This window comes from Balaenoptera physalus (genome assembly GCF_965194825.1).
Source record: "Balaenoptera physalus genome assembly, chromosome: 16".
Taxonomy (NCBI): Eukaryota; Metazoa; Chordata; class Mammalia; order Artiodactyla; family Balaenopteridae; genus Balaenoptera; species Balaenoptera physalus.
This window is the reverse complement of record NC_138898.1, coordinates 90647611-90661469: the sequence shown is the minus strand read 5'-3', so window position 1 is coordinate 90661469 and position 13859 is coordinate 90647611. Positions and strand designations below refer to the sequence as shown.

General features: G+C 44.0%; 1 long non-coding RNA gene across 1 annotated transcript; it reads right to left on the bottom strand.

Annotated features, from left to right (window-relative positions):
• Positions 1–3506: 3506 nt before the first annotated feature.
• LOC309645166 lies at positions 3507–7169 on the bottom strand. Its single transcript, XR_014254777.1, has 2 exons — positions 5469–7169; positions 3507–4575 (listed from the first exon to the last, which is right to left on the bottom strand). It is a non-coding gene; the product is annotated as an uncharacterized lncRNA (long non-coding RNA).
• Positions 7170–13859: the final 6690 nt, after the last annotated feature.

Sequence of the window (13859 nt, the reverse complement as noted above, 5' to 3'; positions counted from 1 at the left end):
TATCATTCCCATATGATGTTTCCCAAATAAGTAGTGTGTTGTTTCTGAATGCTTTCAATATTTTTGCTTTGTCTTAATTGGGACCCAGAAGATATAAACGTTAATTCTTTTCTTTCTGTCTCAAGGTCCCTGAAAATATTTTCTTTTTTCTTTTTTTTCCAGCTTATTTTTCTGTCTGTTATTGAGATTGGGAAATTCTATTGCTCTATCCTCAAGTTTGCTAATTCTATCCTTTGTCATTGCCACTCTACTGAGCCCATCCTGTGAGGTTTTGGGTTTTTTTCCTGGTTATTGTGTTTTTCAGTTTTTAAATTTCCATTTGGTTCTTTTTAATAACTTCTATTTCTTTACTGAGAGTTTCTATTTTATTTGTTACAAAAGAATTCATAATTGCTTGTTGATGCATTTTTACCACGGCTGCTTTTAAATTCTTGACCATTCCAAGCTCTGATTCATCTCTGTATGATGCCTGTCGACTGTCTTTTTTCATCCAAGTTGTGATTTTCCCGGTTCTTGATATGAGGGGTGATTTTTCCATCCTATCCTGGACATTGGGAGTGTTATATTACGAGACCCTGGATACTATTCCAGTTTTCTTTTTGAGCAGGCCGTCTCCCTGTTGAGATATATTGGGTTGGCCAAAAAGTTCATTGGGGCTTTTCCCATAAGATGTTATGGGTGAGGGCTGGACGGGTTGCATGATCACTTCCCACTGAGCCCCTGACTCCATCCTAGCAGAAGTGAGTGCTGACTCTTCCTCATTGCAGCTGCGTAGGCAGCAGTTAGCTTTCCCCTCGGCTCTGCTGACACCTTTCCAGTGAAAGTGGAGAACCACCTTGCACCATCTTATTGTCTCTGAGCCCCCCAGCTAGGCTCCCCTGACACAGGGATGGGAGAGGTGGAGCTCTGAATCCCACTGCTTTGTTGTTGCAGGGTAGGGGTCAGAAGCCCTGCTCCCACCAGGGAAGGGGAGAGGGGAACTCTGTCTTCTGCTTCTTTGTTCTGTCATGTCTAGGGATTTTCAGTTGTAAGGAGGAGGACCTGGGAGGAATGGGGATATGCCATCTCGTCCAGAGCTGGAAGTTCAGGTGTGACATGACCCTTCTATTCTGTTTCTTTATGTGTAAAATGGGTGTAATAATACCTACTCTGCCTGCACTGCGGAACTGTCTTGAGAATTAACGAAGATGTTCAAGTGTATGCAAGTACACTGGTGAATCTGATGCTAGCAGAGAATGTTATTATAATGATTGTTATTTCTGAATCTAGGTTCTGGTAAGATGTAGCTTGAGAAGAGACAGGATACACAGTAGGGCTTCCTCCATCTCCATCTTTCAATTTAATGTTGGTGAGAGCAAACTTGACAGCCAGAAGTCAGCCTTCTCTTGCCCATTTCCCTGTTTCTTTTGAGTCTGCGACGACCTTTGTCTTGACGATCAAAAACCCTGGAGGAAGCTAGAGGAAAAGTGAAGATTAGGGGTGTGGCAAGGAGAGAGCAGCAAAGTAGCTTAAAGAGCCTAATAAACCAGGGTAGCTGCATGTAGTAAGGACCGTGGCTGGGACAAGGGCCATGTCTGCAGCACCGTTACCAGGAAAACAGTCACAAAAGGGAAATAACGCCGGACCTGGGAGGGAAGAAACAAGTCATAAAGGGGACCCAGAGTGGGTAGGGATAGCCGTTCAGGATGGCCAGGAATGGCCCTGCCTCACTTAGGGACATGGGACAGGGGTGGGAGTGGCCGCAATATTATCAACCAGGATGACCTGGGTCTCGTGTGTCCTTGGTCCCCGTCCCAGGCAGGCGAAGAGCTGTGGACCTCCTGTGTTTGAGTCTCAGCTCTGCCACCTTGTGTCTGTGTGATTTGGGGTAAGTTCCTTAACCTCTCTGAGCCTCAGTTTCTCCTTCCATCAGTTCAAGTTGGCAAAGGTGCCAACTCCACCAGGTTGTGTGAGGGTCAAATGTGAGGGAGAGTATGAGTCATCTAACCTGCCCATAGTAGGGAACCGACGTATAAGGTAGTTCCCTTCTTGGCTCCAGGCCCAGGAGTTTTGGCCTCAGTCTAGGCTGGGCTCTAGCTCTTGGAGGCACCTCTTCAAGAGCTTACTTGCTCTGCCATTGTTTCTTCCATGGGTGGCCCAGATTTCGGAAGGGCAAGCCAAGGTCACCCTTCCCTAATCTCCTCTCCAAAATTCTCTTCGTTCCAGCCTCCTGGTTCCTCTTCCTCCCCTCTCCTGGTGGGTCTCCACTGATCTCACTCTGTGGGGGGCTCTGGAGGCCCGGTCCCTGGGGCTGCACCTGGGGAAGGGGCTTTCCTAGGCCAGAGGGGGCACCAGAGCAAACCGAGGGCCAATTTCATTTCCCACCCTCTGCCTTTAGTCTAAGGGAAGTTGGGTTTAATGAAGCTCAAGATCCCTCACTAAACTGTAAGCTCAGAAGATGGGGGCCACGTCTGCCCTGTGCGTGGTTAAAACCCCTACCCGGTGCTGCATTGGAGCCAGCTCCTACCAGCTTGGGAGAGCCAACTGTTATGTTTTAAGGAATATTGTAAGCTGACATTATTAAAAATTAGATTACAAAAACAAATTATACTGCAAAGATAATGAATACTCAAAACTCATCACTTTCTAATGATTGTACTATTACCTCTGCTCTTGAGGTCGTTCACATCTATTTATCTGTAGAGGGGATACACCGTGTAGTGGTGTGCTGTGTGACATCGTGTTGGCATGGTGGCCACGGTGGGGGTATTTACACTGCAGGAATCAGCAAACACCACAAATCAGAGCTTGATTTACTGTTTGGTTGATTGTCTAGATTAAGACAGGTGGACAAAAGGTTAATAATGTAGATTAACTTATGAATGTATGTATGTCATGTTAAATTGTAAATAGCACAAAGAATTAAAGAGATGTTCTTCCAGTATTTGGTAACTGTTATCGGACTCAGCAAAGAAGTCGCTCAGGTCATTGGTGAAGAAGTAAAGTTTTAGTATGTGCCTTTGTTGTCTTACTTTCATCTTAACACAAATGAAGATACTAGCACCAATCATGATGGAATTCCTCCCCTAGAGCAAGTTGTTAAACATTAACCAGCACACCACTGTGCCCCATGCCTACAATAGTACCTCGCTGAAAGGGCACACTCAATAAATACTTTTTGGGTGGCTGGAATCAATGAACACCAGCCGCGAAGGACGTGGGGGGCCGTCTCACCCATTCTGCAGCGGTGGCCCTGCATGTTTGGGATGCTGTGTCCCTCCCCATCCTTGTTCTCTGCCTCCTTTGCTCGCGTTCAACTGTACTCTGTCCCAGGGTTTCTCCAGCTGTAATGTGCGCACAAATCACCCAGGGGTCTTGTGAACGTGCAGGTTCTGACCCAATGGGCCTTTGGCAGGGACCAAGCTCTGCGTTTTGGACAAATTCACAGGTGATGCCAATGCTGGTCACGACCTCTGCACCTTAAAAACTTCCCCAGCAACACTGCATTTATTAAGTCATAATCCATCTGTTTTCCTATGTTTTATTTATCAAAGACCTCAGTAACTGTCAAGCAGAACTTCTTATCAGCAGGAACTGACAAATGGACAAGTGTTACCTCCCGGGCTGATTATAAATCGTGGGGAGCCGGGGAGCCCTGGAGTTTTAATTAGCTGGGACATTCTTATCAGCAGTCAATCCTGAACGTGGCATTTCCCATTGTTTGTGAACCCCTAATTGGGAATCTCTGATTTGGTCCCTCCAGGGCCACTCCTTCACACGGGCTCCTCTGCGTTATTTCACTCTGGCGGCTGCCTTTATATTATTCAACAGACATACCGCCGACACCATCAGAGTGAACGGGACCTCCTCCACATCTGTGCACGGTGTAGCATCCTGAGCTGCTGAAACTAAAAAAAGAAAAAAAGGGGCTTCTGTGTGCTGCTGCAGCACCAGCGAAAAAGAAAAACAGAATTTTTTTTTTTTTTTTACGTGAAACAAATAATTACTCCAGACCAAGCAAGCCAGTGGACAGATTTCCTCTTGTTTGGGCTCGTGGTGAAACTGTGGAATTTTGTAGGGGGGGCCTGTTCCACGAGAAGTCACTTTCAGTTACTCTTAATGCACCATGTAAAAGAGAAAAGGACGAAACAAGTGATATCCTGGGAAAGTGGAGACCTAAACAAATTAAGCAACTGGGGGTTGAGTTCACGCTCGCTTCCAAAGAATAGTCGGTTTTCAGTTGATAAGAGGCCTGTTGGCTTTCTTGAAGCCTCCTTGCGGAGCTGGAGTGGAAGTACCCGTCATCGCTGGCCCCGCCTGGGCCCCTTTGAAGAGAAACGCCTCCTGCTGCCTGGGGCACGGCTGTCTGAGCATCTGTGGTTTTCATCAGGTGACCTCACCTGGCGTAGCAGGTGGGACCAGAGGTGAGCACTTGACTGCAGGCAGCCAATGCAGAGGGTGACCAGCCACCTGCCAGGTCGTGTAAGTTGATGACAGACCAGAGGGAAGCTGACAGCTGACGAGGGCTCCGCGCTGCAAGGCCGTGGGGCGTGTAGGCGGCCTGGCCACCAGGTTCTGGCTGAAGTTCTGGAACGGCTGGAGCGGAAAGAGGCAGAGTCGGCGCGAGGCGGGAGGAGAGGATGGAGGAGCCATGCGGGAGAGAGAGACGGGAAGAGCAGCTGCTCACGTCTCAGAAGCCTCCTCCGTGGGGACTTCCCTGGTGGCGCAGTGGTTGAGAATCCGCCTGCCAATGCAGGGGACACGGGTTCGAGCCGTGGTCTGGGAAGATCCCACATGCCGCGGAGCAACTAAGCTCATGCACCACAACTACTGAGCCTGCGCTCTAGAGCCCGCGAGCCACAACTACTGAGCCTGCGTGCCGCAACTACTGAAGCCCGCACGCCTAGAGCCCGTGCTCCGCAACTAGATAAGCCACCGCAATGAGAAGCCCGCACACTGCAAGGAAGAGTAGCCCCCACTCGCTGCAACTAGAGAAAACCTGCTCGCTGCAACTAGAGAAAGCCCGTGCACAGCAACAAAGACCCAACACAGCCAAAAATAAATAAATAAATTTATTAAAAAAAAAAAAAAGAAGGCTCCTCCGTGGAGACTGGGAGGCGGGAGGGATCCTCTGTTTCTTAAAGATTGAGAAAGCCACCAGGAGCAGAGAAAGATCTAAGCCTTCTAGAAAACCACGGCTCGGGAGGTCCCACGCAAAGGTTTTCCCCTCTGTCCAGTAAGAAACAAATCCAGATTTTGTAAGGCGAGGCTTTATTTGGCAGGATTATTGTGAGCAGGAAGGTGGGGCTCAGGGACCCTTGCAGTTTGCTGAACGCTCTGACCATAGATCTGTGAGTGTTGAAAGGTTAGGCACAGGGTTCTTCTTTTATGGAAAAGAGTAAACAAGGCTAGGAAGAGTGGGTGTGGGGAAGTCGTCTGAATGGGAGTGGGAGGGAGAGAGTCGGGCAGCAGATCAGAGAACGTCTTACCCCAAGGCCAGCCTGTTCTCAGCAGGCGCTGTCTGCCCGCTCACCTGCGGGTGGGCCAGGGTTCAGGGACCTGAGGAAGGAGAGACGCTTAACCCGAGTTCTGTTAACAGGGGTTCGTTCTGGTTGATCAGTGGGGACGAGCAATCCAGCAAATCATTTATGAAGCAAAAGATGGGAATTTGTGGGGGCAGGGTCTGAGTCTGGCCTTGTGTTTGGCAAATAAGGCAGCGGCATCCTTGAGTCTAATCCAGGTCGTATTGGGGGAGGGTGTTTCTTTTCAGTAAGCTGTTTCCGGAACACAAGAGGGTGGGGAATTTCTTAATCATGCTGTTTTCCCAGAACACAGGGCTCAGATAAAATTCAACATTTCCACCCCCAGGGGTTACCTCAAACACTTCATGGCTTATGGATACTTTAGAATACTGTCACCTTTGCCTAAAGCCACATGATGGTCCCCTGGGCCTACCCCTTCTAGAACCTTCCCTTCTACCCTGTCCCACCAAACAAGCTGGTCCCTCAAATTGTGGAAGAGTTTGGCAGTAGGAAGCAAGGGCTGAGCAGAGGGACTGCCCTGGAGTTTGAGGGAGGGTCCTCCTGAAGTCCGTCCATCCCTAACCCCATCTCAGGCCCTGTTGTAAGGAGGGGACCCTCGGTCTCTACCCCTCTCCTAACCTCTTTCATCCTAACCTCCCACCAGCTCTTTCCCCAACAGCAGACTCTGACCCTCCCTGCCAGGTTCTGTTGCAAACCTGAAAGCTTCTTGATTGTGCAGATCTGCCTGTAAAAATATTGCCAGGAGCTGGGTGGCCACAGAATGGTGGAGAGTTCAATAAAACTAATATTCATTGTTATCATTATTATGATAAATAATATAACTCCTGAAAGTCCCATGGGCGTGACTACGTGCCAGGCGCTGCTGGAAGCACATTACACGTGTGAATTGATTCATCAGATCCAAGCAACAGCCCTGCAGAGGTAGGGAGTCTTGTTATTCCCATTTTACAGAGCAGGAGACTGAGGCACAGGGAGGTTGTTACTGAGCTAGGGTTTCAACCCAGGCAGCCTGACCCCACGGTGGGCCTTTCACCACCACCCTCCACCACGCTCAGGGCTCCAAGGCAGCACCATCTGGTTTCCCATAAATGATTATTTTCCACTTCTTGGCAGCTGGAGCGAAAGGGTTACCTGCTGTGAAGTTAGGGCCGGTGTTTGCTGCCGAGGCAAGTGGGCGGGTCTGTTCCCTAGAGCTGGCTGATGACAGAAGTGCTTGGTTACCCAATGCCCTCTTTCTAGACCAGAGTCGGGAACCTGGGTGCCTTTCCTTTCAAGAGGCTCTCGGATAGAGTTAAAGGAACTTGAGATTTCATTAAGATAGCTATTGTGTAAGGAAACCGGGCAGTCTGGCTAAACAGGTTTTGGTTTTGTTTTGTTTTGTTTAAAAGAAGTACCTATTTTATTTTTTATTTTTTTAAACATCTTTATTGGAGTATAATTGCTTTACAATGGTGTGTTAGTTTCTGCTGTATGACAAAGTGAATCAGCTAGACGTATACATATATCCCCATATCTCTTCCCTCTTGCGTCTCCCTCCCTCCCACCCTCCCCATCCCACCCCTCTAGGTGGTCACAAAGCACTGAGCTGATCTCCCTGTGCTATGCGGCTGCTTCCCACTAGCTATCTGTTTTACATTTGGTAGTGTATATATGTCAATGCTACTCTCTCACTTTGTCCCAGCTCGCCCTTCCCCACCCCACCCGTGTCCTCAAGTCCATTCTCTACGTCTGCGTCTTTATTCCCGTCCTGCCCCTAGGTTCTTCAGAACCATTTTTTTTTAGATTCCATATATATGTGTTAGCGTACTATTTTAAAATAAGATGAGTATCAGTCAGGTGACCCTCTCTCTGCAGGCGATTCACCTCTCCCCTAAACCTGGCTAGGAGGGGGTGTCACTGTGGCTGCTGCCTGCAGTGCCATGATTTGGGGTTCGCCCTGGAGATGAGCAGGACCAGCGCAAGGACAGTAATCATAATGGCAGTGTCTACATATTGATGATTGAGTCCTACTATGTGCTGGGCACTGGGTTGAGCCCTCAACATACATTGCATCTAATTTTTACAATAACCCTGGAGATGTATTATGATTAAAAGCCTTGCATTGGAGTTACCCCGAAACTGGTTTAAATCTCTGCTCTGCCACTTAATAAGCTGTGGCCTTTGTAGGTTACAATACCCTCTGTAAATTTCAGTTTCCTCATCTAAAGGTGGGCATCCTGATAGAATCTGCCTAACAGGGCTCTTGTGAGAATTAATGAAATCATGCATATAAAGTAATGACTAAATAAATAAACATTATTTTTTTTAAGTGGGCAGAGCTACCCTCACTGTGCACAGAGGACACCAAAGTTCAGAGAAGGGACATGACATGTCCCCACATCGCAAAGCTAGTCGGTGGTGGAGATGAAATGGGCAGATCTGGATCCGAATCTGGCCACAGTAAGCAATTCACAAGTGGGAGAGTATTGGTGGTAATGGTGAGTATTATTATTATGACAAGCTGGTGGCTTGGGGTCCCCGGAACCTGAGCTGACACCCCACTGTGACTAACGACCTGGGAGAGTGAGGCTTATGGCTGATGGTAACAACCACCATTGATGCGCTGATGCGGATGGGGCTTGCAAGGTGATTATTAAAAACAATTTCCCCTCACGCCTTGCTTTGTTCTCTTTATGTGCCAGTGAACCAGAGGGTAGGCTAAAGCTCACTTGACCCCTCAGAGGTGACGATGCCCTCCCCGCCTGAAATTTAAAAACCCAGCACACGTACTCAGGGATACACATCAGGAATCCATTAGATCTTCCAGAGATGTTGTGGGACCACTTGTCTTGATAATAATAATAATAATAATAACAACAATGACAGAGAGGCAGTGTGTGCACTGGTTACAAGTATAGACTGGGAGAGTCAGCTCCAGTCCTGGGTTCAAAACCTGGCTCCATCATTGGCTAGCTGTGCAACTTTGAGCAAGTTCCCTAAACTCTCTGAGCCTCAGTTTCCCCATCCATAAATGGGGACAATAAAAAGTAACTACCATGCAGAGTTGGGGTGAGGATGGAATGGCTTACTGCTTGTAAGGTGCCCAGTACATAACAAAGCCCACGATAAAGTTTAGCCATTATTTGGAAAGACGGGTCCTTCTCGGCTCCCAGGGAGGCTGAGGTCATATTTGTGTGGGGGGGTGGGCTGATTCTGAGGCACTGTGTTCGTGTTGTCTTATCTTTGAGCACAGCATGGTGGCAACTTTGGCCTCACGCCCGATCTCTCAGGAGGAAGTAAATAAACGAAGACCTGGCAGGTCCCACAGACAACCAGCCAAATCCACCACCCCTGCCCTTGCTCTCCCCTGCTTACCTGCCCCCAACACACATTTGACCCCTCTCTTCGGTGTGTCTGAATTCTACTGCATCCCGGGGAGAAAGCCAAGTTCTTAGTTGTGACATTGGCCTCTTTTCCCTTTTGTTTAAAAAAAAATGGTGAGAAATCTTCCCTTCTTGCATTCCTGCACCGTCTCCTCTTTCTCGCCCTCAATTTCTTAGGAATGAAATCACCCAAGATATAAATAAAATGTTCTAAATACATCTCTGCTCTACTGCAGCATAAGACATATCTGCGTATGTATGTGACTGTTAGCCAAGATAAATTAACCTCCAATAAAAGTCATTTTCACGTAATTAATTATTCCTATATCAGCTGAAAGAGACAGGTGCACCACTGGCCTGCTTTGCCTGGACTTCTCGATGAACTTTTAAAGAAGGTTACACTTAAACATGCTAAATGACTGGTATGCAGCTATGGCTTTTGTTCTGATACTGTTTCTTGACTTGGAACCTTCACTTCTCAAATACTGCAAACGAAAAACAGAAGAACTGACATCAGAGGCATTTTAAAAAAAATAAATTTATTTATTTTATTTATTTATTTTTGGCTGCGTTGGGTCTTCGTTGCCGTGCGCGTGCTTTCTCTAGTTGCTGCGAGCGGGGGCTACTCTTCGTTGTGGCACGCAGGCTTCTCATTGTGGTGGCTTCTCTTGTTGCAGAGCATGGGCTCTAGGTGTGCGGGCTTCAGTAGTTGTGGCACGTGGGCTCAGTAGTTGTGGCTCGCAGGCTCTAGAGCACAGGCTCAGTAGTTGTGGCGCATGGGCTTAGTTGCTCCGCAGCATGTGGGATCTTCCCGTACCAGGGCTCGAACCTGTGTCCCCTGCATTGGCAGGCGGAGTCTCAACCACTGCACCACCAGGGAAGCCCAAGAGGCATTTTTGAAGTACAGGATGTGCTAAATTAAGGAGCAGGAATGCAGTATCCTCCATCAGCTGATGTTTTCCTTCTCCACCTTAAGAAAGGGGTTTGAGTTGTTCGGGGTTTTACAGCAAAACAGCTTGTGATGTGGTTAAGTCTGTTATTAGCGAAAGTTTTCTCAGTGTCTTGGTGGTCAAAGCCCTGGCATATTAAGATATCTGGATAAGCTGGGGAAATAGCAGGATGAATGAGAAGATGACCAGGTGACTTTGCAACTTCTAGAATGAAAGTGTCCAAATAAGGACTATTAGGGAGTTGGTATCTCTAGTGGAGTGCCTTAGGGCTTTTTTCTTAGCCTTTTTCTGAAACCATTCAAGGCTGATCAAAGAGGGACGTGTTATGAAGCAGGACAGAATCGGACCAATCAACCCCAACAGACTGGAATGATAGGCCTATTGAACAAACTGTTGTTTTCCAAAATAAAATTCTGTGCTGGGGGTAAGAAAAATAAAAGCAACTACAGGGTACAAAGAATTAACTTAACAGCCACCTTATGATCTTAACCTTTCTGAGTCATTTGGTTTTAAGTGTGCCTCTTGTTTATAAGCAGCATATAACCCTATTTTAAATCCAATTTGATATTTAATATGTGAGTTTAACCCAATCACATTTATTGTGATTACTGATACATCAGGATTTAATTCTGTCATCTTATTTTGTATCTTTTCTATTTGCCTTGTTTCTGCCCCTTCCTTTCCTTTCTGCTATGGATTGATAAGTTTTCTTTATTTTCTTTGTTTCTTTCACTGTGATGGAAATGATAGCTTATATTTCTGTTCTTTCTAAGTTACTCACAAAAATTTCTAACACAGATACTTTGTGTATTTTTCTCAAAAGCCTAAAGGTGTACAGTGTCTCTGTTCTTCCCTCAAGCAAGAAAAGGGCTTTAGCAAATTCAACCTCTTCCCTCCCATTTTCCATGTTACTGCTCTATAGAAGTTCATATCTATCTTTTGTAAACACAAAAATATCTTTTCTTAGAGTCAATAGTTAACAAGACTTATCAATTACTTAATGATGTTTTTGTTTGCTCTTGTTTCCTGTGTCCCACTCCTTCATCAGAATGTCATTTTCTTTCTTCTGAAGTACATCCTTCAGTAGCTTTCTTATGGGAGGGTGGGGCCATCTGTGGAAATAAACTCTTTTAATCATTTTGGTGTGTGAAAATATCTTTATTTTGCCCTCAAGCTTGAATGATAGCTTATCAGGGTATATTATTCTAAATTGACATGTTTTTCCCTCAGCAGTTTTATGTTTCTTGGTATCTGATGTTGCTGATGAGATGTCTTTCTAACTGTGTTTGCTTTGTGGGCAATAAATATCTTCTCCCTGGCAGCTATGAATCTTTTTCTGTTTATCCTTAATACTCTGCAGTTTCACTAAAATTGTCTGTGTGAATTCGTTTGTATTTATCCTACTCAGCGCAAGATGTGAAATTTCTAATTAAGGATCCAATATCTTTCTGCAAAAATAAACTTGAGCAAATGGAAAGACATTTCTTATTCTTGTACAGGATGGCTCAACATTATGAAGATGTCAATTCTTCATAAAAACACCAAGTATTGTTTTGTTTTCTGCAGCTAGATTTGAAAAGTTGATTTGAATGTTCAAATAGAAAGATAAACATGCAAAAAATAGGAAAACCACAAAAAGGGCAGTAAAGGCTAACTACTCTTCCAGATATTAAAACATTATACAGCCTCTATAACTAAGAATGTAGTGTTGGTGCATAAACAGGAAGAAAGATCAGTGGAAAATCTGGAAATAGACCCAAGAACATATGAATATTTATTATGTGATAAATGTGGTATCTTAGATCACTGGGGATAGGAAAGACTTCTTTTTTTTTTTTTTTGAAGTATAGTTGCTGTACAATATTTTATAAGTTACAGGTGTACAATATGGTGATTCATAATTTTTAAAGGTTATACTCCACTTATAGTTATTATAAAATATTGGATATATTCCCTGTGTTATACAATATATCCTTGTAGCTTATTTTATACTTAAGCTTTATAGTTTGTACTTTTTATTCCCCTACCTTAATATTGTCCCTTCCCCTTTCCCTCTTCCCACTGGTAACCACTAATTTATTCTCTAGATCTATGAGTCTACTTGTTTTTTGTTATATTCACTAGTTTGTTGTATTTTTTAGATTTCACATATAAGTGATATCATACAGTATTTGTCTTTCTCAAGACAGACTTTTAATAATTTTTTTTTAAATTTTAATTTATTATTTATTTATCTATTCATGGCTGTGTTGGGTCTTCGTTTCTGTGCGAGGGCTTTCTCTAGTTGTGGCAAGCGGGGGCAACTCTTCATCACGGTGCACGGGCCTCTCACTATCGCGGCCTCTCTTGTTGCAGAGCACAGGCTCCAGACGCACAGGCTCAGCAATCGTGGCTCACGGGCCCAGCCGCTCCACGGCATGTGGGATCTTCCCAAACCAGGGCTCAAACCCGCGTCAAGACAGACTTTTTTAAATAAATAGTTTTGTGATAGGTATTTGGACATAGAATCAAAATTTAATCCATTCCTCATACCATAAACTAGAATAAATTCAAAATGGATTAGAAGTCTAATGTAAATTATGAAACCACACAAGTGTTTTTTTTTAAATTATGGATGAATTCCTTTACAACCTGGCTGTGGAGAAACCCTTTCTAACTATGATGAAAAAATCTAGATGTAATAAATAAAAAGACTGGTACATTTGATTGCATGAAAAATATACTTTTTATGGTTAAAAAATCAATGTAAGCCAAGTAAAAAACAAACAACAAAGAGAAACCAGGGAAAAGGAGTATAACCTGTATAACAGATAAAGGGCTAATATTCCTAATATATAAAAAAGCTTTTTTAAAGGGAGGGGTGAAAGACCACAAACTTGACTGAAAAATGAGCAAAAGTCATAACCACATACTTCATAAAAATCAATACACAACTAGCCCTTTTAGACATATGAAAGGGTATTCAACTTTACCCTCAATAAGAGAAACAGAAATTAAAACTACACTGAGAAATGGTACTGAGGTACCATTTCTTACCTTTAATTTTAACAAAAATTCAAGAACAACTGAACAACACTCTATGGGAAGATGCAGTGGGGTGCAAAATAACTAAACCCTCCAGAAAGGAATTGGACTATATTCAACCAAATAACAAGCATCTACTCTTTGACCCACCAGACCTACTTCGAGGAATTCACCCTGAAGACACATCTCCACAAATATGAAATGACATATGACTTAAAGCCAGTTATTGCAGCCTTGTTTCTAGTACTGGGGACAACCTAATTACCCATCCATAGGAGACTGATTGAATAAATTAGGATACATCCATGCAATAGATTATTAGGCAGCTGGAAAAACAATGAGGAAAATCCCCAAGAACTGATAGAGTGATTTCCAGAATATGTTGTTATGTAAAAAAAAGCAAAGTGCAAAAGAGTGTTACAATATGCTTAGTTTTGTATGTATGTATGTATTTGATTTTTTTTTCCTGTAAAACAGCACAGGAAATATAAACCAGAAATTCATGAAAGCAATTACTTAAAGGGTTTAGGGGACTGGGATAGGAACTGAGACTTCTCTGAGTATAACTTTTTACAGTTGGGTTATGTAGCTACCATATTTATAACTGTCTCCTTTTCACAGCCCTTCTTCGTTCCCTCTTTCTTTTTTTTCTTTTTCTTTTCTTCTTCTTCTTCTTTTTGGTCTTTGTTTCTTTTTCTGCCTTCGCTGACTTGAATTAAGCATTTTATGTGATTCAATTTACTCTCCTCTATTAGTATGTCAATTATATTTCTTTTAAGAAATGTTTCAGTGGTTTCAATATATACTTACAACTAGTCCAAGTCCACTTTCAAATAACAGTACATTTCTTCCTTATAACAAAGTATTCCCAATTTCTGTTATAACGTTGGTGACATGCATGTCACTTATCTATTAGATATAATCACCCAGTACATTTGTTGCTATTATTATCTTGAACAGTTACCTATAAGGTCAATTAAAAAATTTTTTTTCAAATTTTA